The sequence below is a fragment of the Frieseomelitta varia genome, unplaced genomic scaffold (genome assembly GCF_011392965.1).
Source record: "Frieseomelitta varia isolate USP_RPSP 00005682 unplaced genomic scaffold, Fvar_1.2 scaffold_157, whole genome shotgun sequence".
Classification (NCBI taxonomy): domain Eukaryota; kingdom Metazoa; phylum Arthropoda; class Insecta; order Hymenoptera; family Apidae; genus Frieseomelitta; species Frieseomelitta varia.
The window spans coordinates 572,809-593,751 of NW_025109272.1; the positions used below are offsets into that span (position 1 = coordinate 572,809).

Sequence of the window (20,943 nt, forward strand, 5' to 3'; positions counted from 1 at the left end):
AGAGCGGAGGGAAGAAGCGAGACGAAACAAATAAGGGAAGCAGGTGTACCGTGAAATAACGTGGAATTAAAATTCAAGGCTACTAAATGTTAAAAAACTGCGCTCCCCCATCGAGCGGTCGAACAAAATGAAAGCTGCACGATTAAAGAGAAAGAGAGAGCATATTTTCTTCCTCTGTTATCGCGTAGAATTCATTTACGAAGGTCAGAGAGGAGGAGAAAACGGAGGAGGGAGTAGAATTGTGGTGCATCAACGTTGCGAGATCATTTATCAACGAAACGAGACTAATCGGTCGTGCAATAACGCGGTGTGTCACGTTGGTTCGTGGTTCGAGTTGTAGGAAAAAATGGCGGGCGATGAGAAAGGATGATTCGAACGTTCAAAGTCTGCTTAAAGAAGATTAAAGTTTCAGTTTCTACGTTAAGAGAGGTGAAGGGCTTTCTTCTCTATTTCATAGATAATCACTGCGGATTTTCTGCACGTAAGCACACATATGTTTCTTGTGCATATTTTTATAACGCGTAGAGAAAAAAAATTACGAACAAGCCAAGTGTCGAAGATGAAACACACTGAAGATGATGTTCGATGTAAAATTATTTTATCGATTAAATATTATATTGTACATTGATTGTACAGAATACAGTGTACAATATTTTATATTACATAATATGAAAACTATTATATAATATATATATATATATATTATATATTATTTATAGTACAAAGTATATGAAAAAAAAAAATTCATAATGTTGAGTTTAAACATTCAACACGAAAACAAAATGTTCAACATAATACTTGAATAAGACACTCCTCCGATAAAATAATTTTCTACTCAAATGTCAGGTTCTTTTTAATTACTACTTGACACTTGACTATACTACTCACGCCACTGGTATTTAGCAAGTGCCAATTTCTCACTGAATATATCCTCATATCCAATTTTCAATATCCTGATTTCCACTTATTTCCATCCTACCTTCCATATTTCACATCCCGCGTCGCTAATGTGACGTATAATTCTCCTGGGACAATTTTCGACGTTCCACATCTATCCTGCCAGACGTTTCACGCCTAATATCCTACACTCTATTTCCTTTCTTTCTTTTCTCTCTCTCTCTTTTCTAATCGCTGAAAAAAAAAAATTTCCCACAAATTCACGAAAATGTCGCCGTGCAAAACGGCTGACGAAATCTCCATGTAATCTTCTTCGTCAAAGATCGACTCGGTTCGAGTGGAAGCCACGAGCGTAACAGCAGACCGAGCTGCGAAAGGGCTGCGAAACGGGCGAAGTCGTCTGGTTTCGCAGGTAGGAGAGAGGGCGAGAGATCGGTCGGCAAACTCGGGCTGCGAGCCCCAATAATTCAGAGGCAAATTCTACGGTGGCCCCCGACAACACTGGCCGAACAAAGACCGCTGGAAGGGACAAAGGGGTTACCAGGATTGACCCCGGCGAAAGTTCTCGTCTCTGTCTCCTGTTCTCGCCGCTCTTCCCTCTTTGCTCCTTCCTCAGTCCACACTGGCTTGTGTGGCTCTCTGCGTCACTACCCATTCTCTTTCTATCTCTCTCTCTCTCTCTCTCTCTGTTCCTCTGTCTCTTTAGCTTCGTTCTCTGCGAAACGAACCTCTGTCCTGTGCAACTGCATCCCTGTACTTTGCGAGTACCTGTGGATAAATGAACGCGTTGCAGCTGTGCGGTTGGATTAAAGAGTGAACGACGCGACTCGAGCGAACTGCTGCAGGGGGATGTTGAAAATGGCGCGAAGGTCCTTGGCGAGAGGTGAAATCGTGGAAAATGCCTTTGACGGTTGGAAATACCGTTGGATGGCTCTTCCCTTCTCTCCCTTTTTTTTTTTTTTTTTTTTTTCCGTCAACTCGCCATTGCGGTATTTAGAATTTCTTTGGTTTGCATTCCTCTGGCCATCTGCTGGGGATTTTTCACGTTTGGGAAATTCTTCACGATTTGCGAATTGTTCTCTGTTGTTTTTTTTTTTTTTTTTTTTCATTAAATTTTTTGAACAGTTTATCCCACCAGCGATTACTGTCGACGGAAGAAGATGCAGATCTCGAGGAAACGATTTCATTTGGGAATTTGCTTGAGTTTATATTCATCCAAAATCTAATAATGTAATTTTTTTTAATAATTTTCAAAGAATCTGTATTACTAGTTATGCGATGTTACATTCTATAAGAATCATCATATACATCGTGTAAAAAATCCATCAAGTAACGATTTGTTTATTTCACTACTCTGTGAAAATATATTTCTTGCCACGAAGTTCAATTATTTCTACTTTTACAGTCTCCAGATAATTTTTCCAACATACTCAAATTTATATTTTACGTATGTGTTAATTATAAAAATTTATTATTACAAGAAAAGAGAACTTGAAAATATTCAGAAGAAAGAAACAAATTTATATTTAGCTATGTCATATCGTACTACGTAAAAATCGTTTTATAATATTATCATTATATCATTAAAAATTATCATATCATATAAAAATCTAAATATTTATATACACTATATAACATATATATTATAAGAGATTTTATATTATATATATATATATATATATATATATATATATATATATATATATATATATATATTATATTATTATTCAGTGTTAATATTAATATATGCATTAATTTTAAGTGTATATTATTATGTATGTTATATTATATATATATATATATATATATATTTAATTGATATTCGTCAAACCAAAAATTTATTCCAGCGAATTCTTAATTTATTCTAGCAATTGTTTATTATTTAATTTATTAATTTCAAATATTTTGTATTAATATTAATTTTAAGTATACATTTCATTCATTAAATAATTATTAATTTTATGTCATCTTCGAAAATCTGTCGCAGATTTATTCTACAATGAACAATAAGTTGATCATTCTCGTTGCTCCGACATTACTCGGCAGCCAAATTTATTAATCGGCGAGTTATAAATTACATGGTTTTTCTAATTAACTTTTATAAATCTGATAACCGAATGACGCTGTGTTCGTCCATTTCGCACTTCGGTGAAAATTTTATTAATTCCCTCCCTCTCCCCCCGCCGGAGTTGGACTAATCGAATAATTTACTCTAGTGTTTTGAACACTGTACAACAGCAAATGCTCGACGAGAAGAGAAGGCGATAAAAGAAAATTACTGTAAATTCGTAACGTCGAGCGTGTTTGGCAAAAATATTGGCGCTGGCTTTAATCCTTTATCGCCCGGGAAATGTTTTTGCCCATTAACTTTCTCGATAATTGAAAGTCGAATTTGCGAGGGACATTAACGATAATGTTCATTTATAAAAATATAAAAATATATAAAATATATAAAAATATATAAAATATATAAAAATATATAAAATACATAAAATATATAGAATATATAAAAATATATAAAATATATTAAGGAAATATACAAAATATATAAAATATATATATAAAATATATTAAGGAAATATACAAAATATATAAAAATATATTTAAAAAAATGTAAAATATATATAAATATAATAATATAATAATATATATATATATATAATATATAAAAATATAAAATATAAAATATATAAAAATATAAAATATAAAATATATAAAAATATAAAATATAAAATATATAAAAATATAAAAATATAAAAATGTAAAATATATAAAAATGTGTAAAAAAAATTATAGGAATGTTTTAAAATCGAATTCACAAGAAATATTAGTTTTTATCATCCGGGACGTTAATGTCCATTTGTAAAAATATAAAACTATAAAAGAAAATATAAGAATGTTTTAAAATACCTCTGCTCTGCTCGCCAACTTGCGTGATCGAACATTCTAGGGTGTGTAGTTTCATGGTGTATTGTCGCATTTACATTGTGACGAGCAAAACTGAACACGCGCGTGGAATTTTGACATATAAATTACATAAATTATGTGAATATGAAAAGAGCAAAATGTGTAGTGTTTTGGCTTTTTCAAGAAAAATATCGCCACCGTTAGTATTCTGACAGATACAAATTGCTTTCGTGGAGCCAGTTTTGCGCTGTAATTAGTTTAATTGAAAAATTATCGATACGTATCGATTTCGTAAAAGAAAATCATATGATAATCTCCTTTTTTTTCCCCTCTATATTAGATACTTTAACATTATAGCAAACAAAAACAATGTTCTTAAAAAAGAGGAAGTGCAAGAATTTACATGCATGTAAAAATGTACTGAATTTTATTCAACTCGATCCATCTCAGCCTTGGGAATTAAAGTTTCCCCTCTGCTTCTACCTCTAACCTTCGAAACTTGCAATTATTTTTCATCGTTTTATTGAACTTTTATGACAAATAACATTTAATCTAAACGTTTATTGACAAATAACATATAACCGTATTATTCAAAACTGAACAAAATGACCAAAAAAAGAGTTCGTCGTAAAAAACAAAAAAAAAGGAAATTTTAGTCATCGAGACCCAAGTCTGCGAGGTCAGATCAGAAAATTTTTCCAATTTGCTCTCTACAAATTTTTACAATTTGCCTTAAAATGAGATCAAGCGGATTTGTTGTTCTGCTTCTAAGCGTTGATGTATCCTCTTTTCGCGACGTCACAGTAGTTCGAAGCATCGACAGATTTTTCATCTGTGTCTGTTCTCTGTTCATTTACGCTCCTCATTTACGTTACGTTCTGCACGCACGCCTGTCGCCACGCCAATAAACATGATAACATTGATTTTTAACGTTTATTTACGTATCGTGCAATTGGTGCGAAAGTTTGCAGCGGAGCTGCTGCTCGTTGGCGTATTTAGCGCCTGGGTTGGTCACAGTTGCGCGATTACTTCGTGATTTCCGGCGTACGCGATGACGCACGGAAACTGATTTGCAGTTGGAAGTAGTGTACGCCATCGGGCTACCTGTTGACGACGTACAACTAATTTTAAGCAGCGCCTCGTCGCATGCCCACCGACCAAACAAAACACTGGCCGCGATTTCCGACTCGCATTTTCGTACCGCAATCTGTCTCGCCCGCTCAACGAATCGCCCATCCTGTTTTTTCACGCATGAATTACTTTTTTTTTTTACTCGTATCTCGTTGAAACATTGTTACTCTAACGCAAATTTAATTTGTCCTACTTTGGGAACTGTGTAATTTCACCTACATAATTAACGATTACGTTTTTTGTGTTATATATATATATAACACAAAATATATAAATTATTATTATATATATATAATAAATTATATTTTATATGTTATTGTATATAATAAATATAATTTATTATATTGTATATGTTCTTAAATTAATAAATTAATTATATATATATAGTAAAATATAATAAAATAAAATTTATTATATATATATTATTATTATATATATATAATAAAATAAAATTAAAAAATAAAATAAAATAAATATTAAAATAAAATTATATATATATATATATATATATATATATATATATATATATATAATCTTTACGATAGTTTGCAAAGCAAACAAGGGCAAATTTTTTTATTTTTCGCAATTTTATTTTTTCGACGGACCGCGGGAATTTTTTTTTTTTTTTTTCGAAAAATTTGAATTCGCCGCGCGCCAATGCGTGAAATGCAGTTTTTCTTTATTATTTTTATCACGTATGTACGTGCACGCCGCTACGGTTTTATTTGTCGCGTACATGGAAATACAACGTCGTATAAATAGAACGGGAAGAACCCTAGCGAAGTTAAAGTAACGATTACTGTTTCGGTTTTATAGCTCGACCCACTTTTCCTTTTTTTTTCGTTTCCTAATCTTCTTAATCAATAATAAGTCGTGCTCCCCTGTTCGTTCGTTCGTTCGTGCAAGATGCATTCTTTTTTTTTTTTTTTCTTTTTTCCTAATTGTAAACACGTTGCGCGCAATTATATCCATTAAAAGATATCGTAAATCTCTCTTCGTTCGGATTTTATTCGACAGCTATAGTTTAATCGTCGATACATTTTTTCGTTAATTTCTCTCGCCTCTTCGCGAGCGTATATTCAATGAACGTGTGCAGCTTCGAACGTGTGCACACCGAGCGAAGGCTCTGTCCACTGATTTGCATCCTTCGCGCATCTACGAAAACTTGAAAAAAGTCTTATTTGAAAAGAATCGGGGTGCCTGATCGATATCTCGACCGCTGTCTCGCAGCGCCATCGTGCGTTTCGATTCGCGCGCGATAGTGGATAACGTAGAGATTTGCCAGCTGCGCTCTGCAGCGTCGCGTTACCGACTGTGCTCGTTCTCGGGCGTGCCTCCAGATGGCGCCACCCGCTCGAACTCAGTTGTCCCGCTGACGCGCTCGTAGTTAAAACCGTTTGCTCGTTCCTTCGTATCTTTTTTTTCTCAAATTTCACGAATTTACGTCGGGCGTGCAGTGAAATGTATAATTAACGACTTGCTTTCGATTCGTTCTTACTTTGAAACGTGAATTGGCGCCTTGCGAAGACACGCGGCACGGGAAACGAACTATTTTTGAATCCCACGAAATTTGAATTCCACAATATGGCGTAAGTTATATATATATATACACAAGTACGTTGGCTTTTCACTTTACGTAACAATTTTATGATATTCGCGGGAGAAAGAGGAGAGAGAAAGAGAGAGAGAAAAGGGAAAAGGCGTTATTAAAATCAAAGTATGAAACGCGAGCTTAATTGTATAGCGAAATTAACTGCACTTTGAAACGACCATCCGTATTCGTAATATCTGTTGAGGTTAGACCACTCTGTGGACATTTCCTCCGAGGCAATCGAAATCGCCGCGTTACTTCCGGAACCTAGTTTCGCAAGAAGATATAGCCCCGTATTTCAGCTTACTCGCGTTTTACATACTTCAGTTTAATGCATGTTTTATGGCCGCGACTCGATAAAGTAAAAGAAACGAAAAAAGTGAAAGAAACGAAAAAAAAAAAAAAAAAAGAAAAAGGAAAAAGAGAAAAGAAAACCGAAAGTTGGCAAATACGAACGCTGCAGATATAATCTTATTGATTCTGGAAGCATTAGTCGTCCCATTCCCAAGAATTGGAAATGCAAAAAAAAGTGTCCATGTTGAAACACGTTGCGAAATCTCAGAAGCTTTCAGTTTTATTAGTATTACAGTGTTTAACGTTCAATATACTTTGAATATGTAATATTCAATGTTAATTTTTTAATAACAGATAGAATATAGAATATAGATAATAGACCTGTATGTACTACATGTGTATATAGAATATGTAATATTTAATAATAATAATTTTAATTTCACAATTATATAATTTAATATAATTAATATTTGTATTTACGTAATTTAATATCTGTTAACACTTGTTCGATGAATGCATTATTGAAATTAACAATTTTAATATTAAATAACGACGATTAAATGTAAATTTTTGAAGTACAATTGAACTCCCAAAAGAGGAAAGAAATTGAAAAAAAGTTTCGTTGCTGGGAATGGGTATTGGAAACATTGAACCTGTTAACATTACAATGTAATATCGTGTGATATTAATTTTGTTATTTATTGATTTATTTGTTCTTTATATTATTTTATTTCCTCGACATCTCAGACTCTTATAATTCTACGTCACATATTACAATTGCGTTTTATTTATACTTTCATACTTCATAAGGATTTCTATCGTTTCACGTTTTCAGGGCATGCACGAAAGTTTGAGAGTTTTTCTTTTGGCATACTCGTGGTAGCTCTTTTTTTTCCTTCGTCCGGACGACCATAGTTATTCACGCGGCGTAACATACGCGCGCACCTCATACAAATGAGCCATCACGCGGTTATCGGGACAGAATACATAGAAAAGATGATTAGTATGATGGGTTATTGTCTGGAAGGAAGTTATTCATTAATAACGCGGTGCATCTAAATATATATGCTACAGGCCACACAAGGTGTGGCATTTCAAATTTTGATGTTGCATGGGTGATTAATTAATTTTAACTCATAAGAGAAAACACTATTAATCCCTACGATTCTCAATTTTAAGCGGTTTATTGAAATTGCAACATCGATTTATTGAAATCGTTGATTCAGTTAATACGTTAATACGTTAATTTAGAGTATTTAAAGTATTGAAACGTTATATGTAATTTCTACTTATCGGTGTTTAATTTCATGGAATTACATTTGAAATTTCGTAGGTTTATGATTTACCTTTTCTTTCAAATATCATTTGTTCCGTGTTATGTGATTCTGTCTGATTTATTTAATTTAATACTATTGGCACCTACTATGATATTCATAGAAGAGAACATAACATCTAACATCATTTGTTTCATTTTATTTGATTTAATTATTTCTTTTAATTCAACATATAATATACGAAATGTAATAAAATAAAATAATAAAAATATTATTGATATCTACTACAGTTTCGTTGAGTTATTGATACTCATGATAATTCATGAGCGATTTGAATCAATTTTCTTGGGTTTTAACTGACGAAGGGAAACATCATACTGTATTACATAAAATGAACCAAATATGCCAGAAATTTGTTGAATTTATAAAATTTACAAATATCGTTAGTTCCACGAGTTGTTTGATTTAGTTTAATGTACAAAATAATAGAATACCTAACCATATAATATACTATAATAAAATTATACTAATTATACTATATACTATATAGTATAATTATATTATATGGTAAATATTTTATTAATATAAATTATATATTAAATATATTATACTATAATACTATACTGCATAATAACTGTAATAAAATACCTAACCATGTTGGGATACCTAACCTAATACAGATATTCCAAAATTGCTAAATTATCAAAACCTAAATTACGATAAGCAATGGCGTAAGTCATACAAAATCTATTTATAAAAATTATCATTAAACGCGTATTATAAGTCTACAAATCACAATTCGTCAAACATTCTGCTCTGGAGATCACATCTGAAAGGGGGGAGGAGGGGAGGCAAACGCATGCAGAAGCGAAGTTGACAATGACTTGTTATCGTTGAGATAAAACAACGGTATTTGTAGTTCTTCCGTCTCTTTTTCTGCGGTACAATAGCAATTTACGCTCCTGCGAGCGAGAATAAATCACGATAGGAAAGAAAGAAGGAGGGGGGGGGGGAGGAAAGAAAGAAAGGAAGTCGGCTGAAACACACGCGGCCTAAAAAAAAAATGTGTATGTGAGACAGTTAACATCAACGTATGTCCTTCACGTGCGCATTAAAATTCACGCTGAAAGGCATAAAACTGTCTGTACGCTAATGTTACTATATTACAGGCCTCGGTGAAACACGTCTGATATATCTGTCTTGAACCTCTTGCGCTGCAACGACGTGCCACGCACGTCGCGAATTTCTTTGTCACAAAATTTGCAACAATTTCTCAGTTTTTAAGTGTATTTAAAACAAATAGTAAATTTATTACTTCTCGATAATTTCTATCCAGTGATATTTTATACCGACGAGGTCAAAAGGAAAGCGACGAATTATCGTGTACGATTTGGTCGCTCGTTACGGTCCGCAATCAGTTGCCAGCGCACGAGGTTAACCTGCAACGACGTGCCACGCACGTCGAGAATATAACTTTAGCCCAAAATTGCAATATTTCTTCTCAGTTTTAAAGTATATTTAAAACGAATAGTAAATTTGTTACTTCTCAATAATTTCTATCCAGTGATATATATTTTGTACCGACGAGGTCAAAAGGAAAGCGACGAATTATCGTCTACGGTTTGGTCGCTCGTTATGGTCCGCAATCAGTTGCCATGCACGTCGAGAATATAACTTCGGCCCAAAATTGTAATGTTTCTTCTCAGTTTTAAAATATAGTGAAATATAATCCGGGCAACAACAAATAATAAATTTATTATTCCCTAGTAATTTCTGTCCAATGATATACCGAATGGATTCGAAGAAAAAGACGAATTATTGTGTACGGTTCTTCGGTCGCTCGTTATGGTCCGCGAACCAGTTGCCAGCGCAAGAGGGTTAAGGAAAGGAAAGAAAAATGCAAGAAAGAAAAATTGACATGAAAATTGAACTAATTAAATAAAATTGAAATAACACTAAACGAATGTATTACGTCACACTTGCAAAAAAAAAAGAGCGCGCTGTTTCGCGGATTTTGTTTTTGATCTGAGACTGAGTGTCATCGAGAAAGATCGAGATCCAAATTTTTCAATGACGTTGCCAGCTGTACCTCGACTCATTCCGAGAACGTGACCACCTACTCGTTCAATTTTGATTTATGGTGGTTGGATAACGCAATCGTCTATTATATTCCATAGTTATTCATATAGTTATTCGAACGATTGCTGTCAATTTTCATGTGGGAGCGAGGAATTCGATCGTGGGGGATTTGCTTGGCTTCGAATAGATTCGATGAATCACCGTGAATCTTGATAAAATCCACGTCCACCGAAACGAGTTCCAAACCACTTGTCGGAATTTAAAACGAGCGGCAGTTGTTTTAAAGTCCAAGTATTTATTTTAAATGTCTGCCGAGTAAACAGACGCCGAGATTCTCCGAGTTTTGTAGAAAAGTCACGGTGAGATACGCCTACAGATTACGTATCATTTTGTGCTGTCACCTGTCGATTCTGTTTGCACAATAATCGAGAGAAGGATTCTTCGAAGTCTCTCCTAAAATAACGTTCAACAAGAAGTTATTTACTTTGAGTTGGCCCGGGCTTTTTCGTTTACCGTGTGTTTTCTGGGTTTTAAATGAGAATAGAAGTTCGCAACATCACGACTCTGATGTGGAAGAGTGTGCGAAATTTTTTTTTAAATAAAATGTTCTGTAACATTTAATAATGAATAGTGTTGTTCGGTTGTAGATGATTGCATTATATAATTTGTTATGTCAGATCGCAAAAATTTAGGGTATAATACTTCGTGATGAGAGATTAATTAATTAATAAAACTAAATAAAATAATTTTAGTGATTCGTAATGATCAAAACTACGTTATCGATATAGAAAATATGAAAATTTGAAACATAGTTAAATATTTTTTTAATCATCAAACAGTACCGTTATGTTATAGACAATTACGTTATATAATTTATGTTAGATCGTAAAAATTTAGGGTATAATACTTCGTGATGAGAGATTAATAAAACTAAATAAAATAATTTTAGCGATTCGTAATGGATAAAACTACGTTACCGACTCTGTTACAGAGTATATGAAAATTTGAAACATAGTTAAATATTTTTTTAATCATCAAACAGTACCATTATGTTATAGATAATTACGTTATATAATTTATGTCAGATCGTAAAAATTTAGGGTATAATACTTCGTGATGAGAGATTAATAAAACTAAATAAAATAATTTTAGTGATTCGTAATGATCAAAACTATGTTATCGATATAGAAAATATGAAAATTTGAAACAAAATTAAATATTTTTTTAATCATCAAACAGTACTGTTATGTTATAGACAATTACGTTATATAATTTATGTCAAATCGTAAAAATTTAGGGTGTAATACTTCGTGATAAGAGATTAATAAAACTACACAAAATAATTTTAATGATTCGTAACAAAACTACGTTACCGACTCTGATATGAAAATTAGAAATAAAATGAAATATTTTTTTAATCATCAAATAATGCCATTTCGTTATAGATGATAACATCGTTATACATGAATATATTAATATTATAGATGAGTATGATTTACGTTAACATAAGTCATAAAAATTTAGGATACAATACATCGTGACACAGATTACTGATAAAATTAAATTAAACGACTTCGGTGATTCGTAATGGCCAAATAATCGTATTTAAAAAAAAAAAATTATATTAAGAACGAAGTACTATTAAAAACAAACGAACAACGAACATCGACGATACTATCAGTTAAGTTATAGAAATGGGTGCCAAACTAATCGCCAGAATGCATAAAGCATTCGTGAGTTATCGCTTGGTATATGTCACAGGATAAATAAAAGATGGCAGAGCTATTTCCGCGGGGATCGGAGATTTAATCAAATTTTTGTCGGCGACCGTACGTCAAAAACGAGCGAGACGTAAGAGAGAAACGAACGATGTTCGAGTGTCTTGCAACATCGATCGGCAACAGATCGGAAGGACAATTTCTAGCAGTAATTAAATTATCCGCTAATGGAAATTAAAATTTTCTCTCCCTCCTCTTTTCTTTTTTTCTTCCCAATGGAACCTCGTGAAAGTATATGATTTTTTTTCTTTAGATTTCTTTCGAATGATAAAATGGTTAAAAGAATTTCATTTGGATTGAATATACATACGTTATATTCGTTATATAATATAAATATATTTATAAATATGATAAATATAATAAATATAATATAATAAATATTTATAAATGTAATGAATATAATATAGTAAATATTTATAAATATAATATAGTAAATATTCATAAATATAATAAATATAATATAGTAAATTTTTATAAATATAATAAATATAACAAATATAATATAATAAATATTTATATATATTTAAAATAGAATGATTATATTTTCGTAATTTCGTTTTAATAATGTTAGTAATCAAATGACGTTGAAACTCATCCGTAACATTTTGATCGTGGTGTTTCGACGATGATCTAACCGCGAATGTCGATAGATATCCGATCGAATATACGAAGTTACTCCTCGTAATTTGTCACCGATGAATTGCACTAGGTTTCGGCATCACATTCCCTACTATTCCACGCTGATTCATCAAAACAGTGTCGAGCTGACGCCACGAAACCTTAACTCGTGAAAAATCTGATCGCTTGCCCCGGGAAACTGTCATTATTTGTTACTGCGACGTATTCGTGAAACGAAAACAAAAAAATTGTATTTCTGTCAAAATAGTACTTTTTTTTTTTGTTTTGTTCGTTTTATCAACAGTGATGAAGCACCTTTAGAGCATGACAGATCTTTTTAATTAATTTGCATTAAATTAATTCATTATCAAGTTAATTCACACTGATCCCTTTTAGTTGAACTTTTTAATTAATTTACATTAACCTGCTCGTCAGGGAAAACTCGAGATGATAAATTGAAGAGTTTGTCAAATCGAGATTATGAAATTGAAGAGTTCCTATTCACCTTCTGCTTTCGTTGAAAACTATTCCAATTGTAAAATGAACGTTTTAAACGTTCGAAGTCTTTCTCATTTTCAAAAGGCGCGTAAAGAAAAGATTCGATAAAAATTTGTTTGGCCTCAACCCTCTTAACTTATCGGGTCACGTAGTTATCGGATTAGAAATTAACAGAGAAATTCGTTACTCATCTCCGACGCATTAATGTTAATTTAAATTTAATACTAAGCGTCGAGATGAAATGAATACGTAATCAACTTGCTTCGCGAAATTATTTAATCTACGCTGTGGCGGCGAATGTGTGCTTTCTAACAGAATCAGGCCAATTTTTGCTTCAACGTATGCAGGCAACAAACGCGACGAGATACGATAATTTATTTTCAAATAAATGGGAACGAAGTCGTACGGATTTACAGTCTGAGCGAGGGACAAGTATTAATTTATTTTCGTCGATCGAGAAGCTCGTATTCAATTTTACTCCTCTTAGCCAGCGCGTCGTCTGGGAGCGTCGATTAGTACACAGCCCGGCCGGTTTCCAGACGATCCGAGGCTGAAGGCATCGATGTCTTTTCGCAGTAAATTACGTCTCGTATTAAAACACCGCACTTCGACGCGTCTAGCTCTAGGAGAAGTTTCGGCAGTGATTAATCACCAGAATTTTTAATTACTAGATAACTTATCACTGTTCGAAATTAATTACTAGATATCTATGTGATTTTACGTAATTAATCAGTTAATTACTAGATATTTATGTAAATTTGTGTAATTAATATTATTATATGTTATATTAATAATATTATTATATGTGATTAATATTATTTATGTTTATGTAAATTTATGTAATTAATATTATTATATGTAACTAATATTATTTATATTTACTTAAATTTACGTAATTAATTACTAGATATTTATGTAAATTTATGTAATTAATATTATATGTTATATTAATAATATTATTACATGTAACTAATATTACTTATATTTATGTAAATTTACGTAATTAATTACTAGATATTTATATTATGTAAATTTATATAATTAATTACTAGATATTTATGTAAATTTATGTAATTAATATTATATGTTATATTAATAATATTATTATGTGTAACTAATATTATTTATATTTGTGTAAATTTACGTAATTAATTACTAGATATTTATGTAAATTTATGTAATTAATTACTAGATATTTATGTAAATTTATGTAATTAATATTATATGTTATATTAATAATATTATTATATGTAACTAATATTACTTATATTTGTGTAAATTTACGTAATTAATTACTAGATATTTATGTAAATTTATATAATTAATTACTAGATATTTATGTAAATTTATGTAATTAATTACTAGCTGTTCACGTAATTTTATTTCATTTATGAAACCCAGGTGAAAGGTCGTGTTTCCTTAAGTTAAATATTGCAAAGAGTGTGTTACTATAACTTTCAACGTGTGTTACACATTTTTAGTAATTCGAAATCAATTATCAGATATTTCATTTCATTCATGGAACCCAGGTGAGAGGTTATTCTTCCTTAAGTTAAATATTGCAAAGAGTGTGTTACTATAACTTTCAACGTGTGTTACACATTTTTAGTAATTCGAAATCAATTATCAGATATTTCATTTCATTCATGGAACCCAGGTGAGAGGTTATTCTTCCTTAAGTTAAATATTGCAAAGAGTGTGTTACTATAACTTTCAACGTGTGTTACACATTTTTAGTAATTCGAAATCAATTATCAGATATTTCATTTCATTCATGGAACCCAGCTGCGAGGTTATTCTTCCTTAAGTTAAATATCGCAACAGTTGTATTACTTTCAACATGTTACACATTTTTGAATATTCGAAATTAATTATTTGATATTTTATTTCATTCATGGAATACACGCCTGTTGTATCTACGTATCTTGATCTAAAAAAAGAGAAAAAGAGAAACACGAGCTCCAGAAGTTGAAGTAAAAATTTCAACATTTACATTTAAATTCCCCAATGCTCTTCGCCCTTCACAACGTTCGTTCTTCATTCGCAATCATTCCCAAGAGTCTGCACCGATGCACGAGAGAAGCGAAACGACTTACTTCGTGTTCCTGCCGCGTTTCTGAACTCGTTTTCATTGTAAAAACATTTCGTGGCAACGGCTACACTCGCCGGCTAGGAGGGTGGGTTTCTAACGAACGGAATTTCTAACGAAGCACCTTTCGGCACCTTTTGGGCCGTACCAGTTTTCGCCCAAAGGGATTAGAAATTAACGCATCGTTGAGAGGAACGGGGCATCGTCGTTGGTTTGATCCTTGATTGCCAGTTCTCGTCGCGCTGCCCGCATTGCGTCGGATTGCCCTCACGCCGGCGCCTTGCACCCCTTTTGCTTGTCTGCTGCCGATTCGGCCTTCTCCTCGTTCCCATCCCTCCCCTACCACCTTCATCCTCCTTTTCGTCGACAACGCCCCTTCCATCCGTGTCCTCTACGCAGCCAAGATGCTCGTTAAGCGTTTTATCCTTGCAGATGCTCCCCTCACTCTTCCCCAGTATCGAATATCTCGAATATTTCGCCCGCCGATTCTTTTCTCAACGATTTCTTCTTTCGTGCGAACGCGTCCGACGCCGGGCGTAAGACGTGAGGAGAAGGTGGTCTCTTTTGCACGGGGTTCTCCCCGCGCGAATGCGACCCTTGAAAATTGCGCGTCGAAAGGAAAAAGGGAAAGAAGAAGCAGAAATATTTAGCTTGCAATTAGTCAAATTGATAAGATCTCTATTACACGGGTTTTCGTGTATTAAAAAATCCAGTATCGTAAGTTGGTTTGTAGTATCGAGCTTCTCTGGTAATTACAGTGCGTGCTTGAAACGATTTTAGTATAGTTAAATGGTTCCACGCGAATGCGACCCTTGAAAATTGCGCGTAGAAAAGAAAAAGGGAAAGAAGAGGCAGAAATATTTAGCTTGCAATTAGTCAAATTGATAAGATCTCTATTACACGGGTTTTCGTGTATTAAAAAATCCAGTATCGTAAGTTGGTTTGTAGTATCGAGCTTCTCTGGTAATTACAGTGCGTGCTTGAAACGATTTTAGTATAGTTAAATGGTTCCACGCGAATGCGACCCTTGAAAATTGCGCGTAGAAAAGAAAAAGGGAAAGAAGAGGCAGAAATATTTAGCTTGCAATTAGTCAAATTGATAAGATCTCTATTACACGGGTTTTCGTGTATTAAAAAATCCAGTATCGTAAGTTGGTTTTTAGTATCGAGCTTTTCTGGTAATTACAGTGTATGCTTGAAACGATTTTAGTACAGTTAAATGGTTCCACGCGAATGCGACCCTTGAAAATTGCGCGTAGAAAGAAAAAGGAAAAGTAGAAGCAGAAATACTTAGCTTGCAATTAGTCAAATTGATAAGATCTCTGTTACACTGAAAATCAGGGTTTTCGTGTATTAAAAAATCCAGTATCGCAAATTCGTTTTTAGTATCGAGCTTCTCTGGTAATTACAGTGCGTGCTTGAAACGATTTTAGTAAAATTAAATGATTCCACGCGAGTGCAACTGAAAATTGCGTATAATAAAAAGAAAACAGGAACACGTTTCGTCAATTTCTGTCACACTAAAAATCAGGGTTTCTGTGAACTGAAAAATATTATGTTCTTTTATTAGTTACATTGCGTTGTTCAGATTAAATTACAATGCATGTTTTGTACGTAAGGCAAACATACTTTTGTATAAATTCAAACGAGTCTAAAGTCATTAAAAAATCTTACTCATTGCTGGATTCATCATGATCTTGAAGATCAAAGTCTCTCCTTTGCAACGATCCCTTAAAACTTGCTGTATGATTTTTTTTTCTCTGCCATTTTATTGAACTACGAATGTTAGGGCCGACAATTCAAGAGATCCGAACATATTATCATGTTCAAAGTTCAATAAAATGGCCGGGAAAAGTCATACAGCAAGTTTTAAGGGGTCGTTGTAAAGGGGAAAGTTCAATCTTCAAAAACTTTCGTTAGTGGATCAACAAAAAAAAATCTTTTCAGAAACGAGTTTGAATTTTCGCATTGTTAGTTTATTTAGTTTGGAATATTTCTACTTTTGTAATAATTTTGTAATAATTTATTTTAGTAATTTTCGCAACGTTAGTCTATTTATCTTGAAGCTTACTATTTTAAAATTTTATAATGAAGCTTACTATTTTAAAATTTTATACTGAAGCTTACTGTTTTAAAATTTTATACTTTCTATCATATCGACAACAGTTGTTCTAGTAATAATTAATTTTAATAATTTTCATAATTTATTTTTAAACTTTCTATTTTGAAATTTTATATTTTCTGTCATACCGACAACAGTTGTTCTAGTAATAATTAATTTTAATAATTTTCATAATTTATTTTTAAACTTTCTACTTTGAAATTTTATATTTTCTATCATACCGACAATAGTTGTTCTAGTAATAATTAATTTCAATAATTTTCATAATTTATTTTTAAGCTTTCTACTTTGAAATTTTATATTTTCTATCATACCGACAATAGTTGTTCTAGTAATAATTAATTTTAGTAACTTTCGCAACGTTTGTCTATTTATCTTGAAGCTTACTATTTTAAAATTTTATACTTTCTATCATATCGACAACAGTTGTTCTAGTAATAATTAATTTTAGTAATTTTCATAATTTATTTTTAAACTTTGCACTTTGAAATCTTGTATTTTCTATCATATCGGCAACAGTTGTTCTAGTAATAATTAATTTTAGTAATTTTCATAATTTATTTTTAAACTTTGTACTTTGAAATCTTGTATTTTCTATCATATCGACGACAGTTACTGTAGTAATAATTTCCCTTTGTTTTAGTAATTTTCGCAATGTTAGTCTATTTATTTTGAAGCTTATTATTCGAAATTTTATACTTTCTATCATATCGACAAGCAATTTATTCTATCAATATTCTATTCTAAAAGTATATATTTTACATTTGCTCGTTTCTTCTCGGATGGTTCTCTTTAGCGAGAAAATATGGAAATTTTCTCTCGCCGCTGTTGAGCTCCGTCTCTCTCCGTGACCATCGCGAAATATATGTATATATCAATTTCCATTCTTTTCACTCGGTGAAAACGAAATTTTCCAAGGCGGGGGGCGCGGCCATTGGGAATTTCAAAGCCGTGTTCAAAGCGTGATGTTCATTAACTGTTTCATTAACGACACCCAGCCCAAATCGACGAAGTACGCAGTAAGTACTTGCGACCAACGCCCAGATTGAATGTAAAAAACGTGGCAGCGTTGGTGTAATTGAAGTTTAATTACACTGAGTAACGTCCACATTAACTATAGTTTCGCGTGGTGGTAAATTTTTCGCCGCGTATAAAACGAAATTAACGTTCAGCCTGGTTTAACTCTCGACGAGAGCGAGCGAGCGAGAGAGAGAGAGAGAGAGAGAGAGAAAGATGAAAGGAAGATAGAGGCAGATTAATCTTTTTCGCAAGATTATTCATCAGTCGTCGTGTCAGTAATAATTATTGTGGGATTATTAATTTCCTGTTTTTTTCCCTGTCAGATCTCAGAAATTTCTTAAGCTGGAAATTCAATTGACATGATTAAGTCGTACAATACAATTCAATTGATTCTAATACGAAATTCATTGATATAAAATAATGTTCGTAATGACGAAAATCTGAAGTTTCTATCGTGTGAGATTTTATTTGGAATGACATTTCGCTTCTTAAATTGTGTTGCTTAGTATTAAACAGATTGATAGATTATTGATTGTTTAACGCATTACGAAGAATGTATTATTTAGTGTTGTAGATTGTCGGCGTTGTTTAGTGGATAGATTGTGAAGAATATAATATTTAACACAGCTCGTTAGAGAAAGAATAGAATGTTTAGTTAAAATTGTATTTGTATTTAGTTAAAATTGTATTTTATCGTAAAATAAATTATTTAAATATTATTGTAAAATGAAGCATTTGATCGATTATTTTAATAGATTATTGGTTGTTACGTATAATGTTTAATAGATTTTCGACACTTTTCAATAGATTGTGAAGAATATTATATTTAATAATATAATAGTATATTATTATTTAATAGCTTGCAAGAATAGAACAGTTATTATCTTTTAATATTGTAAAAGAATATTTAATAGATTATTGATAGTTCAGACAATTAAAAGGAATATAATGTCTAGTATATTATATAAAAAAATAATTGAGTATATTTTCAAGAACATCTCACGAATTTCACAATAAATTTCATCAGGTTTGAATAAAAATCGACTGCAATAATCCAGCCCTTTTTTTTTTTTTTTTTTTTTTTTTTTTTAAGTGTTTACCTCCGTTTTCCATTTCATGGTCGAACGCTCGAGATTCTTCCGGCAGTCAGTTGAACAGAAAATTCGCCGACTAAGGCCAATTCAATGGATACTTTTCAAACCCTTCTGCCCGACGAACAATTATGTTTTTCATAAATGAATTCACGAGCGACGGAGATGCAGAGCAGAGTTCCAGGAAGCTTGCAGCACTGTCATACATTTCATTTCACCGATCTCGATCTTCCGCAGAGTTCACGCCAACTCGTACTAGTGTTATCGTGTCGTTCACGTGAAAGTTCAATGAATAAAACATACAATAATTCCGACAACCGCGTTCGATCTCTACATTCTTCTCAAATTCATCGTGTTCGAACGTGAAATGTCGTGCAGCACGATTCGCGCGCAATCAGACAACATTACGCCATTTAAATATTCACGTCGCTGAGGCCTAATTCATTTATACTGCAACATGGCTCGTTGATTTATCTATCTTTTTTATGTCAAGGAATATACACGATAATAAATCATCGAATATGTACAGTTGAGTGTGTAAATAGGGGCAGGTTTATTTTTTAATTTGAAGTAGAAGTGGCAGACTGGCGGCTAACTTGCCCCCACTCTCTCGATTGCTAGCGCTATCCCCTCCACTGCGCTGAGAGTCGCAATACTTGCGTCAAATATATAAATGTATACGCGTAAATTGTCTTCTTTACTATAGCTGCTAAAATTGAGGGGAAAAATTCTCCGTTGTCTGATTTTCAAATATTTATTCGACGTGCGTTTGACAAACGAATTTTATATATATAGGGTGGGCCAAAGATCACTTTCTACTAAAATAAATTCGTAATTTTGTATTATTTTTTTTTTTTTTTTCATTAATTTACGAACTCTCTGGCGGTCAATAATTTAAAAGAATAATGAAACATCTTGTGTTTAGACTTAAATTTAATTTAAAATTAATGTTAAATTTTGATGTTTTGATTAAAAAAGAAAGAAGAATAGGTGGGAAGAAACTTTTGAATTGTAATTAAGATACGAAACGACAGTGTCTGTGTCACATTATATAAAAATCCACATGACATTAATAACATTAGACTGTGGATTTTTATGCATCCGAGGGAAACTTAAAGATACAAAATCGCTCGTAAGAAATCGCGCGTAAGAAAATACATTCGAGGTACAGCGTTTCTTATGACATTTGGCACGAGAAACAATTTTCTGTCCAGGTTCGATCTTTCCGGCTTGCGCTTTCAGAAGTATGACTTTCCATAAAAGTCTGCAGTCTGCGGAAGTAACGAATTCAACAGAGAAACGAGGTGACAACCGTAATAACCGAGCGATGCTCGCGGTCTGTCGTTTTTCGAAATTGCTTCGCCTCGAGAACGAAATCTTCCCTTCCTCAGAGTGGAAAATCTCATACACCGAGCTTTTTGCCCACTCCCCGCGACTTTTGCCATTATTCCCCTGCCGGAGAGAATACTCCAACGATATCGAGTATCGATATTCTCGTTCATCTTCAACCAATACGGGGAATCTCGCCGGATCCGTTTTCAAATTCCTTTCGTC

The 20,943-nt window shown here is 32.6% G+C and overlaps 1 long non-coding RNA gene across 1 annotated transcript in view; it reads left to right on the forward strand.

Annotated features, from left to right (window-relative positions):
* The first annotated feature begins 6,011 nt into the window (after positions 1 to 6,011).
* LOC122536582 overlaps positions 6,012 to 20,943 on the forward strand; it is a 47,619-nt gene continuing 32,687 nt past the window's right edge. The window contains exon 1 of the long non-coding RNA XR_006308425.1: positions 6,012 to 6,524. This is a non-coding gene — a long non-coding RNA (uncharacterized LOC122536582). The remainder of the gene's footprint in view (positions 6,525 to 20,943) is intronic.